The 20253-nt window shown below is 37.9% G+C and overlaps 1 long non-coding RNA gene across 1 annotated transcript in view; it reads left to right on the top strand.

Moving 5' to 3' along the window:
- The first annotated feature begins 3499 nt into the window (after positions 1–3499).
- LOC142405925 (uncharacterized) overlaps positions 3500–20253 on the top strand; it is a 45489-nt gene continuing 28735 nt past the window's right edge. The window contains exons 1-2 of the long non-coding RNA XR_012774387.1: positions 3500–3690; positions 5797–5914. This is a non-coding gene — a long non-coding RNA (uncharacterized LOC142405925). The remainder of the gene's footprint in view (positions 3691–5796; positions 5915–20253) is intronic.

Raw genomic sequence — 20253 nt, 5'->3', positions numbered from 1 at the left:
GAGGAAGAGCAGAAGCATGTCAGGAATGTGCCTATCATGACTTGACCATTTAAGTGGAAATCAAAACAGCAACGTAAGGACAGTAAGGCTGGTGAACTTTTAGGAGGAAGCACTGGCCATTTTAGGAAGATTTAATGTGACATTTCAGGGAATAGACATGGAATCTGGACAGCTACATCATGAAAAAATCACTTAATGGCTAGAATCCTAACACAGAGCAAATGGAGCGAGCTGGGCATAACCCTTAATTGGTCAGAGAAGGAGTGAAACAGTTGTCCTTGGAGATTTGCTGGATCAGCATGAATTACAGGTGTTCTGTGTTTTTCTTAACTTGCACCAAGACTGGTGCACTATACAGCACCAAGACTGAAAGAGCAGAGAGTCTAGGCTCTACCTTTCTTGTATTTTTCTGCTTTCCTCTCTCCCTTACTGCAGTGATATTAAGGATTTCAAGTTAGGTCTATGTAAAGACTCCAATAACTTGCAAAAAAAAAAAAGTTTTATTTTTGGGTAATCAAACAGAACTAGGATGAGGTAGATTCAGACAAACCAGAGGAGGTGGTTCTTCACACAGTGGGCAGTAGAGCTGTGAAACTCATTGCCAGAGGGTGTTGCAGATGGTGAAAGATTACCTGGACCCAGAGGTTACTGGACAAAAGCATGAGAGATAAAGCCATTTAAGGATACTAAATATAAATTGATACCATGTATTTCATAGAAATACTAAATATACATCCTACTGAATAAGTGCACCTTATGGAAAATACTTGGAGCCTGGCAGAGCACACAAGTAAATGGGAAACATCCTTCACTGGTTCTGTTTTTACTCTCTTTTAATCATCTGCTTGTGACCAGTGTTTGAGACAGAATATCAAGCCAGCTAGACCTTTGTCTGATCTAGTGCATCTTATGTTCTTTAGATTTTAACACACCAAGTTAGGCTCCTTAGCATACAAAGATCTGTGGCTGCACATATAAAGATCTGTGGCTGCCTGCAATATTCTCAGCTGTACAGAGATATAAGGCTTTTGAAGGGTCAAGTGAAAAGAGGAGGATCCAAAGCCCTTATATTTATGGCTTAACTCTCTCTCAAGTTTTTTCCAGTTTTTTCTTTTTTTTTTTCTTTCTTTTTTTTACTTTTTTTTTTTTTTGAGGGGTGTTGGTGGTGAAGACTGAAGGACAGGATGACAGCATGATCTTGTTGGTAACTTTTTTTTTTATGTTTACTATAAAATTTGTAAAATATATAAATATGAAAGAAGATACTCATCAAGCTTTAACAGACCACAGTACTGCTTGGTGGAAGAGTTAAACTTCTGCTGAGGTATGTGAATTTACATTTGTATGTTCACTTTTGGAAAGCAGTATTCACATCACTTCAGAGATGTGTGTGCTATTTCAATAAGAATGACTCACAGAAAGGTCTGCAGTATTGTTAGTTGTCTGCAAAACAAGTGGGAGCATCTCATGTGCATCTAAGTAGAAGCAGGAAGTGTCGACAGAGGATGGTAATTTAGAACACTTGGCTGGATTGAGTAAACCCTGAGAGCACATGTGTCTGCTGTCCTGATCCATGAAAATTGCTCAAGATTGGGGGTAGGGAAAAAATGTAGAGCATTGGTGGTAGGGAAAAAATGTAGAGCATTGGGAGTAGGGAAAAAATGTAGAGCATCTTATCAGTATGAAAGTTCACGAATCTGATGCAGTAAAAAAATACTTTCAGAAACCAGGAGTTTGAATGACTCAGAGAGCAACCAGAGATGGGGGAAAACTCACAGGATTACACAGCCACTTAGACTCTTTGCAGACGTACTTATGTATGTAAGATTACTGGTAAAAGTAGGAAAGAGTACTTTCAGAAAATCAGCAAGAGGACGTAAGGCAGTTATGTATGTGATTTTGAATCCCTATCAGTGTGAACACAGCTGTGAAAGGCAGCCTCCCATTGATACCACGCAACATAGTAGTACTATAGTCTTTGCTAGTGAACCTCCTAGATGCAAAAGGTTCCACTTCATAAAGAAATACATATATTGTCTTTTATTCAAAATCCTGACTTCATGCAGAAGTGAAGAACGTAAGTCCAGTGTTTCTAATGGTACACTAAATTTTATCCACAGCAGTAGTGGATTTTCCAGCAATCAAAGAGCAAGCATATTCCAAAGACCATATATTTAAGGAAAAGGGAAAAACCACACAAAGCCCTATAATAACAGGGCCAGTCAGAAAGCTAATGACTTCACCTGTGTGGGTACTGTGGGCTGCCAAAGAGCAGAAGCAGGGAGAGAACTGCAGAGAACATGCCATAAGGCATGCCTTATGGAGGGTTGACAAGAAAGAGAGTAAACCAGTTGTATGTCTTTCCTCAATCCTAACAGGAACAGATCAGCATGTTCATGTATGGGTCCAAAGACAGAGGAAAAGGACGCATTGAGAGTGTGCAAAGCTCACTTTCAATGGGATGGGGGAGGGGAAAGAAGATGGGGGACACACAAATTGTCCAAAGGGATATTCCATACCATATAATGTCATGCTTAGCAATAAATCAGGGTAAGGAGAACAGGGCGGGGCTTTTGTCTTCCAAGGTGTCCGTTGTTCAGAGACTAGCTGGGCATCAGTCTGCTTGTGGGAAGGAGTTTGCCTTTGCATCTCCCCCCTCCCCCGCCCCATCTTTCCTTCCCCCATTAAACTACCTTTATTTTGGCCCACAAGTTTTCTTGATTTTTCTCTTCCTGTTCTCTCCCCTGTCCTGCTGGAGGGAGCGGGGTAGTGAGCAAGTGGCTGTGTGGGCATCTAGTTGCTGACTGGGGTCAACCCATCACAATATCATTAAGTTATTTAATATTATATCAATGTGCACTGTAGCTGACTTTATATCTAAATATATATCTATGGCAATATATATTAAGGTAAAGACAGTATTCATGCCACAGATATATGCCGAGACTTCCAGCTGTTAGATTTTATCTTATTCATTTAAGTATCTTAAATTATTGAAATTAATTTCTAGAATGGAGTTACATACCTTAAGACACATTAACAAAACCCCCAGAATTTATAGTAATTGTTAGGCTGACTGGAACACAGCAAATTTTGTCCCATCTGGGAAATACTACTTTTTTTTCCCCTCTTTCTCCAGTCTAAGCATTTTTATGCTTTCTTCCTTCAATAAGGCTAAAATCTGTGGATTTCAGTAGAAAAGCTCCCGCTGACTTAATTTTTTAAAGTACAATCACAAGTAATGAAGTACAGCCTCAGCAGTTGTATAGAGCTGCTGTTTTAAAGAAGGTCTATTAGGGCAGATTTTCCAAGATACAGTCTTGTACTAAAATTACTAGAATTATCTAGTTCTATTACAAATAATTTACCTGAATGTTTGAATTTATGACTTAATATGTTTACATATCTTTGTCCAAAGAAGAGACTGCATCTTAGCAACTGGTAATACATTAAACAGTTATTCCTTTATGTTTCTGTCTCCCCTGCTTTAAAAGGAACACATCAGTGAATTTCTGTCAATGTCTTCTTCAAAATGCCGCCGAAGAATGTGGCTGGGACTTTGACTTTGAATCTCTGTAAGAAATAACAGAGATGTGGAAGGTTCATTAACAAAGGAGGAAATAATAATTTATTTTATTACAAATTTTAAACAGCCAAAACATTTACAAAATCAAAGCTCCAAAGTCACCTGTAAGTTTATAGTGCTAAGCGTTGACTTACAAAAACAGTGCATTCGCCTGAGCTGAAACTCTTCTAAATTAATTCTCCTTGTTATCTTTGTTGTCCATTTCTAGTCAACAGCAAATAAAAGGACTTTTTAAAGTTTTTCTTTTTTTCACAGCATACATTGACAAGTTCTAACAAAAAGTACCTGTGCTTGACAGAGGGTCTTTTGTTTCTTTTTCCAGCTATAGGAAAAATGTTATCTCTCCATTAATATTTTGCCTTGCTTACATCCTCCACTCAGGATAGTTACATTAATGTTACAGGGGGGAAAAAAAAAGATGACAAACCACAGTTAACTTTGTGGTGCTGTGGTCACATTTGGTATCTTAGCTCTCTATTTTAATATATCTTAAAGCCTTCTTAAGCCAGAACTTTCAAGATGAGCTCTGGTGATTTGATCAGCCACAAGGAAGACATGGCCTGGCCACCAAAACAGGCATACAGTCACTTACAAACATTTGGCAAAACTGCTAAGAAAAACACCTGCCGTAATATGTTTGGATTCTAAGTGCTTTTAAGGAATAAAGCTATATGAATAATGAACAAGAGAGCCTGAGTATATGTTACAGTGCCACATCTCAATTGTATTCACCAGTGCATTTAGTTTGTCAGGGCATATTCTGCAAGCAGCTAGTAGCTAGTTAAGAAATCTTTGAAAGAAGAAATATCATTAAACTAAACTGCAAGCATGATTACGTAACATAGTCTACTTGACTCAAGTTATTGCAGTTGTACATTGGTTTTAAGTGTGAAATAATGCTAAGTTTCTAAGTCTCCTAAGTCTTACTGCTTATCCAACAAACACAGTTTATATAAGTTTGTCAAGTCACAGCCTGGACTTGATGGCTTTAGGCACCTGAAGTGCTTAAGTTAAGGATCTTCTGCACTGGTAGTCAGAGCAGAAGTTTAGACACACCTGCAGAGACTGATGAGGAAAGATCTTAGAAGCCTCTCTCTGCCTCTGGAGAGGACAGAGGCAGAGGAAGCCCAGTACCTTGGCTGATGACGGGACTCCACCGACAGTCTGGGAGTTAGATGTCTGCTATAAACCCAGCTGCGTAGGTTCACTTGCAGAGAGGGGAATGATTTCCCAAGTATCCCTGGATGTTCATACCAGTGTGCAGAACAGGGGAAATGGGAGGCCTACCTCTCTTAATGGACTGTAGCAGGAACAGGCAGCAAGGGTAGGTCTGGTGCCTGGCTTGGTGCCTACGTACAGGGAGCTAGAGTCTGCACAAAGAACTGCAGGCCCCTCCTGCTAATCCTCTGCTACAACAGTGTCATAGTGCAGTGCCTGTGCATTGTTTCCTTGGTCTCTATTTAAAGAACTGTAATTTACTGGAAAATATATTCCTGAATATTACTGTAATAACCCTCTTGAGTGTCTTATATCACTGGCTGTAATTGAAAGGGCAGATCTTGATCTACTGTAAATCACGCTAGCTCCATTGATTTCAGTAGAGCTATATTGATTTACTGATGCAGAGGATCTGGTCTGAAATATTTCTGTGGTATTATGTGCATTTAGAGTTAGAAGATTTATGGGTTGTATAATAAAGCTAAGAAGCCTCAGCATAACCATTCTCAATGGCCAATGTATTTCTTTGTCTTAAGGAGTATATAAACAATTAACTTTACCAGCCCTAGTGGTGTAAAGTAGGAAATTGAATGTCTGGGATAGTGCATTGATACTAGCTGCTATGAAACATCTTACTCAATGCTAATAGGAAAAATATTTCTTCATTTATGTGTATTATACTGACATATTCAGGATATAGGGTCATACTGCAACTATCTGGGTCTCAGAATTAGAAGGAAAAAGACACACTTCAGTGACACGCCTTCTAATCAGCTGTATTGCGTATAGCTTTTTACACTTCAGAGTAAATGCTTTTAATGATAATTAGCAAAGTTATTTGTGCAAAAAAACATATGCTGGATGCAGTGAGAGGAATGAAACTTTAAGTGTTGATAACTGGTTCACTAACAATTTTGAAAGGTCATTTCAAGTGCCATAATGAATTCCGCTTAAAAGCTTGTTTGAGTGTATCCTTTTCTCTTTCTCTGCAGATGGAAAGAATGATGGTCATTGTAGGGAACAGCAATGCACCAGACTATTTTATCAGAACTTTTAAAACAATTAGAGTGCAGATGAGAAGGTGTTAGTCACAGCTGCCTAAAACCACAGGTAGGTATCTTGCGAAAGTGGCTTAATTTGAGATATGTCAAATAGTTGCAATTTCCTTTGGCTTTGCTTGGATAAGATCTGGATAACTTCTGTATGTATGTATGTAGGGTGAGACAAGAAAAGCTTAGCCAGTGTAAAACCTTACCTACAGAACCAGTGGTACTGCCCTGCACCTTGTCCTTCTCCTCCTGATACTGACTTTTTTTCTTACGTTCATAGAAATTTGGAACTCAAATAGTTCATTTTAACTTCAGCATTGCTAGCTTGAAAGTCTTCTTGCCTTTCCCCTTTTTTTAAGGCTCCTTCATGCTACTGGAGTACTTAATATGCATGCCAGTTCAGCTCACTAAGCTGACAGAAAACTCAGTGGGTGGGAGGGGGAGAGGAAATAGTTTTCTTTTGGCTTAGTTGAGGTGTCAGAAGAAAGGCAGAAGTAGTTAAAATGTGTGTAGGAGAATATGACAAAGCTGTGAAGACAGACAAGGCCCACCTTCTTTAGCAGAAATTAACTGGCAAATAAGCTCAGTTGTTTTATCTAAATCTGGCATCCTTATGCAGTATATCCTAAACATCCTAGACTGAGCATTGAAAAAGCGCTATTGTTTTGAGTCTCTGAATGAGTATGTACATCATTTAAATACTCAACAATGTTCCTGTTGGCTTAGGATGTATTAGGAGTTGCAGAAATATATTTAAAATAATTAGCACTAGAAAAAAAAAAATTCAGAACTGGAATTCATGTTGTTCCACATGCTGTGTTTCATAGAAGCATGGGAAACATCTGTATGTAAACATAAGATATTATCATGGGCAATGATGGTCCTTGCCGGCTGTTGTACTACAGGTGTCCAAACAGCATGAATTCACTTTTTTTCTTACGTTCATAGAAATGTGGAACTCAAATAGTTCATTTTAACTTCAACATTGCTAGCTTGAAAGTGAACAAGTCTTATGTTTTATCACCTGAAATGATCTCTGCTGATCCCACCTGCTCATTAGAATTCAACTACCTTTCTTCTGAAATTTAACTACCCTAGATTGTCCTACTGTACAAAGCATGTCATCGAAGATAGCTGTCTGTTGAGGGAGGACAAAGAGAAAACGCAAAATTAATCTGAACGTAAAGAGGAAAAGCAGAAATTTGCTAGGAGGTCATAAACTAATCCTTGACAAAATATAAAAGAAAATTACTATACGTGTTCTCAGAGCGTTATACCTCTGAACAGATGAACTATCTAAATGGCTGAGAAAAGTCAGATAATCTTGCCCTCAAGCTAGAAAAAAAAGTAACTGTAACTTCTGAGATACTCAGACTAATGCCTGTATTGTCGTGTAATGTATTGTCATTTTGACTGTAGTATGGGTGAGAAATCAGATGGCATAGTTTGTTGTTTCTTTATTTACTAGAACAATAGATGTCTAGTTGCTAATAAGTTGAATAATAATGTTCTTATTAAATGTGAATAGCAATGAGTGCTTTTCTGGATGATGTTTATGTACAAATGCTATAACGACTCATATCTTAATTTAAAGATCTTAAGATCTGGGTAAAGAATGTGATACCTTGTGTCCTGTGAATGGAGTTTTAGTTGCAAATGTGCCATCACAATGTGCGATAAGCAACGTGAGGGCAATGAATGAGTTATAGCTGATCACAAAGGTGCAAAACTGTACAGTGGAATAATGATTTAGAGCAGAACAGAACAGGATTTTTTATTTTATGAGATATTCTGCAATTTCATATATAGTTTATATTTCTAAAATGGAACAAAAGAAGAAAAAACAGGAAAAAAGTCTGAATTGCTTTGGTTAACAGGAACAACTCTGGTAAAACTAAAATATCTCATTTTCATGTGGGCCCTTGTATTTTTGTCTTTATATTTATATGCATATAAATATATTTTTATGTGTGTGTGTGTTATATGCATGTATATATATTTAAAAATCCTTTTTTCTTAAAAAGTCTTCCAGCTTCAAAAATTGAAATGCTTCTTTCTGGAAGGTAACTCATATGAATGAAATATGTCAACTGAATTGAAAACAATTTGGAAAATTGATTAATGATTCAATTTTTTTCCAAAATATGTTAGTAAAAAATATAACTCTCACTGTTCTGAATAATGGTAAAGTGCTTATCAAAAAAGAAATGTGCTCATCATGGGAGCAAGCTTTCCCTTATTTTTCCCTCTTGCTGGCCTCCTAAACGCCTTCATATGTCTGGTGACACAACCTGGTATAAGGATGATAACATGCAGAAATTTGCAAGATAGCACATTAAACTTAAAAACTGTATTATGCTTGTCACCTGAGTTACAGATTCATCTGAGGCAATGTAAATGCCATCAGCTTTGTTTTTCAATGGTTTTCTCATACTGTATTTTTGGGCCAATATTGCTCCATGGAAGAGGCTACCCATACAACTCCATGGATCCACAAAGTGTGCAAGACCTGTTGACAAGTATGGAAGACCCAGTCTTTTTACTGCAGCCTGGCTTGGACAATCTCCCATCACTTCCTTGTTTGTTGCTGCAGGAACACTGAAGTGAAGGAATCTGTACACATCCCCCTCTGCCCTAAACTATTTTTCTTTGAGAGCTCCGTTTGACCATGGCACTGCAATTTTGTGGTGACAGAGTGCTGTGCCAGCTGTTTGGTGCCTAAATCATTCTTTGTGAAGAGTGTGCATCAAATTTAGCAAGGTGGTGGGTATTTTCCCCCCAAGGAAAAAACGAAAATATATATGACTTTGTATAAATATCATGCAGTGTTGTTGGTTTTGTCCTATCTTTAAACAAATAAATAACTTCTAGAACTATGAAATGCATTTGCATTTTTCTAGCCAATGCTGAAGAAAGACAAAAAATGAGATTTTTACACTGAACATGAATGTAATCCACTGTGTAAATATTGGCTATATGCCATGTAGTAATATCTTTCACCAGCAACTTGCATGGTGAGTCAAGACTGCTAATATGTACTGGTCCTAATCCTACACTGCTGAACACAACAGATCTTAACTGAGGCTTAAAGGAAGTTGAAGAAACATTTGGAAAATGTCACTGTGAAGCTACCATTAATATTGTCCTCCTCCTTGTTTTTTCATTATAATACTAGCCTGAAATCACACTGGGCTTTTCTCTTTACTTCTAAATTCTGTTTTCCAACACAGTGATTCCCAAACTTAGGTCTTTGTGATTTGTACTGCCATGGGAAGTGGTCTAGCTGGCTCATGAGGTTTAAAAGAAAAATCTGCAAACTGTCAGTTTCAGTGCCCGTGTTGATCTTGCAAGAAGGGAGGGTGTTTGAAAATCATTCTGTTTCAGATTGGAAAATATGGGAGCTGCTACTTAAAGGGCAGGAATAAAAAAATGCATAAAGCAACAGGTTAAAAATTTCAATACATCAAGCAAACCTTTCATTCCTTACCCAGAAACAACAACTGTGCGAGAACCTCTCAGGTGCCTGTAATAACTTTCCTGATGGCACTACTGAATATTTTAAGAATAAAAATCATTGATGTCTTTTTTGGGGGAGGGAAGTGGGGAGGAGAGGGAGATGGGAGAACTGCTGTACAACTTAACAGCAATTTTTCTATCTCAAAATAATTTTTTCCTTCAGTTCTGCAGCTGAGAGCTGGCATTTTATCATTTCAGCATGTCATATTGTTACATTGCGCAATGATGTGATGCATTGAAATGTCAGTTTCACCTGAAAATTGAAAGTTATGCCACACACCCATTTTCAGCTAATAAGATGGCTGTTAGTTCATATAGCAGATTTCCAAGGCAATATGAAGAGATGAGCTTGTCTGAGCACTGTTATGTATTATTCACACATCTCAAAATACACCTCATTTGCCTTCATAAGTTTTGAATTCAACACTTCCTAGATTAAAAATTTTTGAAGTTTTTTTTTTAATTAAAAAATGTAATATGTGTTTGTTTACTTAATCTATTAAAAGTATTTTGTCTTTGTTCAGAATAAATGAGGGTGCTTTCTCCATGGTTGAATTGTTTTATATTCCATAGCCTAGTAAACAGCAATATGCATTGCTTCTTAATATTTATTTCCTGGAGTTGCTTAATAAATGTAGAAGGTGACATTGTGTGATTATGTCTCATCCAATTCTGTGTATGCTGGAAACAAGATTTGAACATGGAAAATCCTTTCCCTGGCAGTGTCCTTCATCCTTTTTCCTTTCCCTAGGGCTAAGCTGTGTGAGGGCCCGTCAGGAATTGGGGCAGCCCCAACCATTTATCACTCAAATGTTCAGAGTCAAGAATGAAATAAATCTGTGGCAGTTTTGCTAAAAGGGAGTATGTAAAGCATGAAGGTTTCAGCTGTACTTCTTCATGTTCTCAACAGTTTCTAAACTCATCCAAGGAAGAGCATGACTAATAAAGCTGCACCATTCCTCATAGTTTTTATTAGACTCAGTGCTAAGAATGTGTCAATTTTGTGGATCCAGTTTGGTCTGGGCTTTTGAATAAACTGTAAGATTATTTAATGCTTATGAAAATTACTGTGGAACTTTCTTGTAAAAACTCTTTGGTGGTACGGGTTATGAGTACTGGAATAACTAAACCAATCCCAGAATCTCAAAAAATCTATCTTTCAGTGCTGCAATACAGAGGGAAAGGAGAGGGAATGGAGATTGTAACACAGCTCAAACTATGGATAAAAAGCTATAGATCCTCCCCTCTGCAGGCTGATTGAAGCCTTGCATTTTCTCCTGGCCTTTGTGAGTAACTTTGCTTTCACTATCTTTCGTTTCCCTAAGTTATGTCCTCTTTTGTTGCACTAAGGGAATGAATTAATTTCCTTAAGATAGTAGTAGTGAATTGAAATGGGATGGTTTGGTGTATCTGAGTTCTTTTAGCAATAGAAGCTGTCTTGGTTTTTGCTTTTTTTCAGTGAAAATTGTTTTGGTTTCTTCCACAAACTTTCACCACTGCTTTTTGGGGGTGGCAGCAGTGGGAGTAGGGGTGGCAGGTTCAGTGAGAGAGAACATAAGACCTACTGATTGCATGGGGTGTTTCTTAGTGTTTTAGAATGCCATGTTGCAGAAACACAAAACTTCTCTTCTCTTCTCTTCTCTTCTCTTCTCTTCTCTTCTCTTCTCTTCTCTTCTCTTCTCTTCTCTTCTCTTCTCTTCTCTTGCCTTCTCTTCTCTTCTCTTCTCTTCTCTTCTCTTCTCTTCTTCTCTTCTCTTCTCTTCTCTTCTCTTCTCTTCTCTTCTCTTCTCTTCTCTTCTCTTCTCTTCTCTTTTCTCTCCTCTCCTCTCCTCTCCTCTCCTCTCCTCTCCTCTCCTCTCCTCTCCTCTCCTCTCCTCTCCTCTCCTCTCCTCTCCTCTTCTCTTCTCTTCTCTTCCATTCCGCTCTGCTCTGCTCTGCTCTGCTCTGCTCTGCTCTGCTCTACTCTACTCTACTCTACTCTACAGTTTTTTTCCCCTGGAAGGAGTCATGCGTGATGCAAGGTTAAATACACATGCTACCAATATGGTTGGATCTCTTCACTATTGTAGAGCACAACCCAGGCAGATCAGTCAGTAGAACCGGCACCTTTCAGTGAGGTTCTTTTCAAAATCATATATATAATGCATATGTACGTTTTGACTGAGGCCACTGAAAACTGTGTTTGTATGCCTTTGATATACAAATAAGATTCTGAAGATTAGATTTGGAAAAAGACTTTCTACACAAATGTCAGAACCCCTTTTATATTGCATTGTTTCTCCATGCACGTTTAGTCTGAGATTTTTGGATGGGTACTGCTTTAATTTTATATTTTTAAAATTTTTTTTTCATCGAAGTAGGAGAGTACACTCATAGGTTATTCAGTATTGTTTATCAGTTGTTTTGCACATTGTATCCCTGTACAGAGATGCAGAATACAGACATTCATAAATGATTTTCTTTACACCTATATTTCAACTTAGTGTTATCTTATTCCAAAGAAGGCCTTACTGAACTTTGTGTGAACTACTGAAAATGAACAAAGCACCATAGTCTGTTTCTGCGCTGCTTAGTCTTCAGTCAGAGCTGAGGGGGTAAAAAAAAGGAATTGCTGTTTTATAGGTGATCCTGGGTTGTGGAAGCTTTGGTTTGTTTTACATTGGAATGAAATGTCAGCAGTCTGGAATCTCTGGCAAAGGTGAATGGTCCGTTTTGGCCCATCTGTCTGCTGGAGATCCTGAACACCAGATGGGAGCCTGGACATCTGGGGAGCTGGAGAGCAAGCTCAAGCTGCTCTACCAGCCAGCCAGGCAGCCAGAGTGCAGACCAGTGGCAAATCAAGCAGCCAGCAAAAGGATAAGGCATCTGGCCAGGGGGAGGATGGTGGAGGCTGTCAGGAAGCTGGGAGCTGGGCAGCAGGCAAGCTGGGCAGGAGCCAGCCATGCTTTTGGCCAGCTGGCCAGAATCCCTGCTTGCCAGCTTGATATCTTGCCAGATGTTTGCTTGTCATCCAGCTAAAAGTCATGAGGCCATCTCTGCATTTTAGGAAAACTGTGGGCAAAAAGGTCTTATTTTGGGTAATTTGTTTTATTGTTCTTGAAAGGCTAAAGAGGGCATTTTCCAGATTTTCCTAACTACTACAAAATTTAGAGATTTACTAACTTTTTAAAAATGGCAATTAAGAATATGAGGTAGGCCCAGAGCCACAACTTTGAGGAATCGTCTGCATTTTAAGTCTTGTAGAACTGGGCAACTATAAATAAATTTCAGATAAGTTAGTTCATTTTGCAGATCTAACTGCAAAATAGCTTGCAAAATACAACCACAGATAAAGGCTTAAAATGACCTATCTTTCCAAGTACTTTCTGCTTGTAAATTCTGAATGTGGGCTGAATGTAAATTTGAAAACTCTGTCATGAAAACAGAAAATAGAAACTTGCTTGAAAATTGATGCAATATTTTCATATTTCTGTTCTTTCTTTGGGCAATTCTGCTTTCTGGAAATATTTACATGAAATCACTGGTTGGGCAATATTTGTTAGTGGCAGCTTTTTTAATTGGACCTAATGGATAGAGTGAGGAAAAAATGCTTATAAGCCCTTCTTGAGATCTAAAATAAAATCAGTAACCTTCAACGGTAAATACAATTTTAAATACATTATGCAGCATGATTCAGGATAAGCATTAATTGACTAGTCAGCAGTCCATATTCAGCTGCTTGAACATTTGTGGAGAACACACTTGAAAACGTGCAAACTCAGCTGAAGTGAAATCACGTACACTTCCTATCTGCAAAATGGTTTTGGTAGTACTTGGCAAATTCCATTTAAGAGTTTTCGTATAATATTAGATTTAAACTCAGCCTCATGCCTGGAGTTTGCAGTTACAACTCTACCTAGATCATTCTGTATGCATGGGAAAGGTTAGAGTGAGGCAGATGGAGATTTCTTTCGAGTGTAGAACCCAAATCTTAGAGAGCTGTGGCAAGTTTGATTAATCACTCTGCATCCTACTTCAAAACTAATACTTATGGTTTAAGAATAACTGCTTTCCTTTGTCCCTGCTGCAGGTTGGAATATAAAGATATGTGGTGGTGCACACTGTGCATGCAAGGATAGTTTCTGTTTTAACCCTCCACATGTGTCTGCAGGTTCTCTTTAACATACGACATCCTGAAGGACAAGCAGATGCCAGACACTGCAGGTTGTAGCTTTGCTGCAGTGACAGTGTGAGCTTATAGGGTTAATATTATTGTTGTATTTTATCATCCACTTGTGTTCAATTTTATTATTACGGTGATGTGTAAATTTAATAATGGGTTTACTTCCAGCCTATTTGTGCTAGTCATTTTGTATATTCTTCATGTGAAACAGGAAAAAAAGAAATCTAATCCTGTTAAAATCTGGATCCCTGCTATGTAGGTCAGTCATTTGCAGCTGACAATTTAAAACAAGTCCACTGCTCCAGCATGGATGATGATAATCTTTGTGTCCGGGTTTGGTAGATATGCTAGTCTGACCAGAGCCATCTACCAGAATGATTGACATGAGCAGTTTCTTAGGGCAGCAAAACAGCCCTGCTTGCTTTGTCTCTGACATTGCCTTGGAAAGTCAACTTTCTTGCTGCTGAGAGAGGCAGAGACCTGTGGAAGCAGTAGATATTGTTTGACCAACAAGGGGAGACATATCCCAGTCATAGATCTCCATGCAGGACCAGCAGGCAGGAGTAGGTCTGGCTTTCCAGGACTCACATTTTGACTCCTCCTCCTCCTTCTTTTCCCACTGACCTCTTATCTTTAGGATGGCTATGTTCTGCTTTGCCTCTTCTGAGAAGTTGTGATATGGCTTTGAGTTCAATCATGACAAAAACAGCTGACTGATCTATGAATAACTGTCACGTAGTTGAGTTACACTGTTGAGTATACAGCTGAGTTAAGCTTTGTCCATATGACTCCATTAAGACGGAAATGACTGCCAGGTATTTTTTCCTGTTAGGTTGCTAATGGCAGTACTGTAACAGCTGAGAAATTACAAGTGTGATTTCTTCATCTTACATATATTTTAGACTAACATAGTAAGAAATAGCATGCACTATTGCCGGAAGAGTGGTAGCGTGGATAAATGTTCTTTTAAGTCTTTGAAAATATCTGTCACGTCTTTTTAATCAAGAGAAAAATATGTTAACTGGACTGGAAGCAGTTTATGGCTTATTCGACTAAAGAATGTGGTCATCAACATGCAAATGAAATATATTAGCCTTCCTTTTGCTATTAGCATAAACAGGATACTGGTTTTAGTTACAAAGAAGTGGCACAGCAATGCTGAAAATTTTGTAGGATGTTTTAAATAGCATGTTTAAGGTAAAATGGAACATATATAAATATGAGTAGGGATTAGCAGGGTGAAAGGAGATAAGCCAAAGTTCAGATGACAGGCAGGTATTTGACATCCCAGGGTAGAGGCTTATGGCTGACTCATTTCTGTTCTAATCTATGCCTGTGAAATCCTTCCTGGTACTACAGTACAAGGCATTAAAAAAACCTAATGCAAAATTAGTCCAGTACTTTGTGTGTTCTTCCTAACAATGTTCTCTGGCATTGTTTTGGGCTTTTCTTTCCTAAACTGCTTAAGGTATATGCTGGTTAAATAAAAAATGATACAATCTAAGATAGTAAAAGTAAAATCCAGAACAATCCAGGTATGTTTTTCTAAGCTGGCTACAAATCTTTGGAGAGACTAGTTCAGTCAGTACAGAAACTTCTGACTGGGGCCTCCTGCTAGTTCGGTATCAGGTGTGTTATGTATAAGAATTCAATATTTGGTATCTATTTGAAATTCTACAATTAAAAAACCAACAGTGATTAAATAGACATTATTCTAGGGTAGCACCCAAAAAAGAACCCTATTGCCCATCCAGGAACCCGAATATAAAAGATAAAATCCTGTTGCTTATGTGGTTTTTTGAATTAAAGATTGTAAGTGACAAAACAAAAAACAGGTTGCTTTCAGCTCTGATCATGACCTTCTAATACTCGTATCTCTTTTCATTCAACACCTATTTCTGGTTATTTTGTACTGAGCAGGTGTCGGTTCTTTTAGGATCTCCGTAAGAAAGGCACTATCACTCAAAGCTGATTAACTAATTTAGTGAGTAAATGATGGAAACTATAAAAAAGGTGATAGCGATCTTACGTCCCTTCTGATGCTGGGAACCCCTGCTGCATGGCACACTGCACAGGGTTCCCATCCCCAGCTCAAAGTCCTCCTGTACTCTTGTAGGGTCTTGCTCATAACACAGATTCATTGGTTACCGATAGCAGTCAAATCTGGAATGTGGACTTAGAGAGGCCGTTGGACAGAATGCTCCCGCACCCTTATCTCAATAAAGGTATAGTTCCCGAACAAGTGCATACAATATTTCAAGTAGACAAGACAATGCGCTATTACGTATAATGATTGAGTGTGTATTGAATACATGCACTTTGCTTAACTATGCACTGATTACTTCTACATGGATTAATTATTGTATAGAGCAGTTGCACAGTATCCATGGTACAGAGGCATGCACTTGAGTAATCATGGATACTCTGCCATAACTGGTTGGTAAGTGCTGATAGACTATACAACATGAAATCTATATACATGAGAAGGAGACAAGCATGTGGATCGCAAACTTTTCATTCAGTAGTCTTCTGGCTGCACCACTACCTTGGCGACTTGGGAATTTGGGGTTATTTGGGGTTGAGTAAAGACAGGAATTGCAAAATTAAAGGATCCCAAGGAAAGCGATTTAGCAGAAGTGCCCTTCCTGATACAACATAGTTCATTTTATGATATGTCTATTTTCCTGCAAAAGAAAGGTGGCTATTCTGATGGATATACAATCATTTAAGACTTATTAGGAGAAATTCAATGTCCTAAATTCACACGCAAATTCAAACGACTTACAGACTTTGCATCACTCATGGTTATAATGGAAGACAAAAATGATTAGGTTTGAATCTAGCTTTTGCAATATGGAGATATTTAATGTGCATTAAATATTATCCATTGCATTAGAAAGTACTGCTGTTTTGTGTGGGATCAAAGACATGACCTCTGCATTGTAATGCAGCTACAAAACGTATTTATTATATTATGGTTGAACTGATATTTTTCTTTTCTTTAATCTATTATTTAAATATGGATGATACTCTCCATTCTGAAACATACATAAAAATGAAGAAAAAAGCACAGCCAGTATGTAAAGCTAAAGTCACCAAACCTCTGCAAAGTCTGTGATATTTGTATCATTAACTGTGAAAGCTTTATAATCTTGAGGTTATTTATGACATAATCCTTGTGTGGGGCTATTGAATTGTTTTCACATGATTAGTTTTAAGTACATATTTTCAAGATATATTCTTCATGCTGTTTGTAGAGTCAGGTTATTTGCTTGTTGATTGTGGTGACACAAGCAGCAGTTTGACTAAAACATTTTTATTGACTTTGGTCCGTTCATCTGTGAATTCTCATTCAGTAGTGTACATGTCTTATTTGATAATCAGGGAGCACTAGAGTAGTTTTACAGTGCTCTGATTAGTTCATCAAGAACTCCATAATGGAGACCTAATGGAACACTGAGAACCCAGTTCTGTGCAGCATGTGAGCAACTTGCATTTGACTTGAAAACAAATCATGAACATTCATCACTTCTCAATATCTGATCATTAGGTAACGTCTCATGGTTTCAAGGGTATCACCTCTTCTCCTTCCCACTGCATTTTTTTATGTTACCTCATTTAAACAGAATATAGTATATGGACAAATGTAAATTACAGACCCCTCCTCTTCCTCAATATAGTCCACATGATGGGGACATGACTGTATGGTGGATTATATGATGAGGTGCTACCCACAGCCAGAAGTTTCCTTAGGAGAAGACTCATGCTTCCCTATGCTGGCATGGTGCAACAGCTTGTCATGGGCTTCCTGAACCTGCAAAGTGGGAATGCCAACTCAGCACAAGAAGAGGTGCTGCAGTGGTCATACAAAGTGTGCCACGGCACAAGACTCAGAGAAGGGAAAGTTATGCAGCAGGGAGAACACCTCACTTACTTAGTTATTCTTCCTGGTAAGGAAACAAAAGCATGAAGTCCGGTATAAAGTCAAGTGTATATATATGGATGTGGGATTTGTGCTGTACAGATTATTTTATTCTATCAAATATCTTTCTTAAGGTAAAAAGGGGGAATAAAACCACCATTGTAGAAGCAATTTATGCCTGCTCAGAGAGATAGTACAAGACATGTACATCATCTATAAATCTGAGTGACATGTATGCCTTTAAGTTTTTTGTATATTGAAAGACATATAAAAAGAGCATAAACTCAAAATTGGAATTTGGCCAGGAACACAAGCCAATGATAATTCTGAAATATGATGCATTTTTGCTGTCATTTGGTTTTAATGCAGATGTAGTACTATCTGCAGTATTTCTAAAATTCAGATTAAGCTCCTTTTTCAGCTGAAGTACAGTATTTCTAAAAGCAGCTACTAGATTTAATTATGTTCATTAAAGTAAGATTCAGAACTATAATTCTAAGCGTTATTATGAAAATTCTTCAACTTTTTTACATGTTTAGTTTTATGATGCAATTAAACATTGGCTGTGAAGTTTATTGTCATCCCATGTAATGTTTTTGTCATTTTAAAACAAGCTTATAATTAATGTGGGAAGTAAAGACATGTGAAGTAGATGAGCAAAAATGCAACATAGTACCTATAAATCTAAAGGTGTTTACCATCTGCAAGCATATCTGTGCTATTTCTCTAGTTAGATGTATACTACATATGTTGTTTTTAGGATATATTGAACATAACCAGTCATTCATATAATATGCAAAATAGCACAGTATCTGCAGTTGTAAAAAAGACATGTTTCCAAAGAAGATTTCATGACTACTGATTTTTTAAGAGATGACGGTGTAGGTGTCTGCATGTTTTTACATATTAAATGGAAATTTTTTTTTTTTTTTATTAACTTAGCATGTGAATAGTTTATGACTGGAAGAATTTACAAAGCCAGGTTTAGTGTTTCTATTTTGTGTGAAGATTCTCTACTGTCAAATAATTTTGTTGAGATCAGGCTACAACCTGTTCTTTCTTTTGGGGCATCTGCTTGACTACCTGGTTTTTAGTTTTTTTTTCCTGATGCTAGCAAGGACTTTTAAAGCTCTATCCTAATATCAAACTTAGCTAAAATTGGCAACAAAGTTGAAAGTTAAAGGAGAAATGGATGACAGACCTGAGATCAGTATGACTACCTAAGCTTTTATTCTGTTTGCCTTAGCACGTAGCAGAGACATTAATGATAGCTTTCACATTTCTAGAGCTGCCTCATCCAATCCTCCTTCGCTTGTGTATTTGTGTGTACAGTTTCTCAGTGTGACAATGGTTAACACAGAGGAATGCTTTTAGCTCCACTGAAACTTGAGTGACTTAGTGTGAGGGCCTGTCTACATACAGCTTTCTGCAGACCTGTCTTTCCGTTCCTCCAAGTACCCACTGACTTCAGTTTCATCTTTCTTTTTTTTTCTGTTGCATTCACAGATTGTCACCTCATTCAGTTATTGATCTCTCCTGTGCTACGAATTCACTCAACACTGCCATCCCTGCCTTAAAACGATTTCCATGGGGGAATCTTGAATCTATTGCTTTGAACTTAATCGACTTTTAAATTGAACTGAAGGAAGGAATAAAGTTCCATTTCTATTCTAGCTGTTTTGGTTCTTCTGAGCTAAAAGGAGAAAAATAATTTATGTCGTCAAAAACAGGCAGGCATGATGCTGAATGCACTTGGACTGGGTTGTCAAGTGCATAGGTTATATTTTGCAATTTCTTCATCCTAATGTTGCTCTGCCCCTACCTGTTCAAAGGTACAAGTTGTTTGGGAAGTTTGGTAGTTTCTTTGTCAAATTCTCAGCTATTGCTTCGCAATTCTGTTCAGAAGGTCACACTGTATGTCTGAAGTCCTATAGCATGTGGCGTGAATAATTTCCCTCTTGGACACAGTGGGGTTTCTAGGTACAACTACCTTCTCTTAGGCTTTCCTAAAGGGAAAAGCCTGGAGCACTGCAAAGGTTAAGTGAGCTGGCCTTTGGGGCACGGCAGGAAGCTTTCCGTCTGTGTTTGTCTGTTAACATCCATCGAAAATAGTCCTGCTCATTGTTCTTGTTAGCTTCTCATTCCCTGAAGTTCAAAAGAACTGTCTGAACTTCAGGCACAGATACTGTGCATATTAACATGACAGATAACCATTTAAAGTGGCTGTCTGATCAGCTGAGGTGTCATTGATTATATGCTCTGCCAATACCAGTACAAATTTAAGAACTTTACTCTAAGTTGCTAGCCATTTTGGCTATTAGCCATATCCAGCCTGGTTGTGCAAAACACCATCTGGTGATCATTTCAGCAGTCCTTCAAGTTGAGGCATTTACTTTTCATAAAAAGAACTGTAAACATCTAGCTGTTTCGCAAATTATGCCTCGGTTTCTGTGGGGATAGCACAATTCAGTTATGGCAAGTAATTATGGTGACAAAATTATATCTATGTAGCAACTGCTGTATTAGGAGGCTAAAACATTTCTTTTTACTGCCTTCAGCATTTCTGTGGAAGGGATACCTGAAAAAGCATGTTCTGGACTGGACTGTGGAAGTGGCAGTAGCTTCCACAGCAATAGAAATCTTGTACTAAAATTCATCTGACCACCCTTTGGTGGTCAGATTTATTGATCTGCTTTGCTAGTCTGCGGTTTTCAGTCTATGTTATGCAGAAATCGTAGGCCATGTTCTAACTTGTCAGTTGTATTAAATTTGCAGAACTAGATTCCACAGTTGTCTTGGA

The sequence above is a fragment of the Mycteria americana genome, chromosome 2, assembly GCF_035582795.1.
Source record: "Mycteria americana isolate JAX WOST 10 ecotype Jacksonville Zoo and Gardens chromosome 2, USCA_MyAme_1.0, whole genome shotgun sequence".
In the NCBI taxonomy this organism is placed as follows: Eukaryota; Metazoa; Chordata; class Aves; order Ciconiiformes; family Ciconiidae; genus Mycteria; species Mycteria americana.
The sequence above is the reverse complement of the archived record's forward strand: the minus strand, read 5'-3'. Positions and strand labels throughout refer to the sequence as shown.